A 980-nucleotide genomic window follows, 5' to 3' on the forward strand; every position below is an offset into this window, starting at 1 on the left:
TTTTTTATCAAAAAACTTTATTTATGCGAGTACTATTTATTGTTGGCAAGAAAAAATTTTGTGGCTCTTTATAATCTTTGAAATTTTGTAAATTGTAATTTTGGCTCTTCCGACTCAAAAGATTGCCGACCCCTGCGGTAGGCAACAGTTGAAATCTCGAACACGCGTGCCACCTTCGTATTTCTCAACAATCTCTTTTATCAGTTCCATTGTAATTCTAGTCATTTTTTTAGTTTTCTGTCGCGTTTCATTTGCCTTTTTGCGATCCGTGATTAATAAAAATAATAAAATTTTACTTACGAATTAAAATCAGAAGAAATTTAACAAAGTTATAAACCGTTGCACCGCTAACGTCTAGTCTAGTCTAGTACATCGATAGTGCTACTTGTTCATTGATGTCGCATATAATTCAGTCCTGCTACTTGTTCATTGATGTTTCTAATAATTCAGTCCTGCATACTCCACGCAGGACTGAATTATATGCAACATTCGATAAAAAGACGTGGAGTATACAATCGGAACTGGGAAGTCTGCGTTGACAGACCATTCGAGTTTGCTTATGAAAGCAAGACGATAACGATGACTACTTAAGCGACATATGGGCAAAGCCCGTGGCGACCACGCACATGGAGAAAAAACTGATTCGGTTGTGTGAAAAATTTTGAAACTGCGCGACGAAATGCGAAAAGTGACGATTCGATAAAAAGACGTGGAGTATGCAGGATTAAACTGTGCAAGACAAAAAAAATTAAACGGAAGTGGGCTCTGAGAAGAAAGTCCGCTGTGGCAGACCTCTTGTATTTGCCGTAATAGGATCATAGCAAATGCGAGTGTTCTTTTGTATGTCATTCACTAAATGTGTTAGAATGGAAGTAGGAGAGATGGTGGGAAATCGACGAACATTTAATCGTAAATTAAGTACAATCACAGGCAGAAATCGCACGACATGTGAATCGCAAATAATTGTGTTAGCAACGCGT

Source organism: Centruroides sculpturatus, unplaced genomic scaffold, assembly GCF_000671375.1.
Source record: "Centruroides sculpturatus isolate CEXI.00-Female unplaced genomic scaffold, Cexi_2.0 scaffold95, whole genome shotgun sequence".
Lineage (NCBI taxonomy): Eukaryota > Metazoa > Arthropoda > Arachnida > Scorpiones > Buthidae > Centruroides > Centruroides sculpturatus.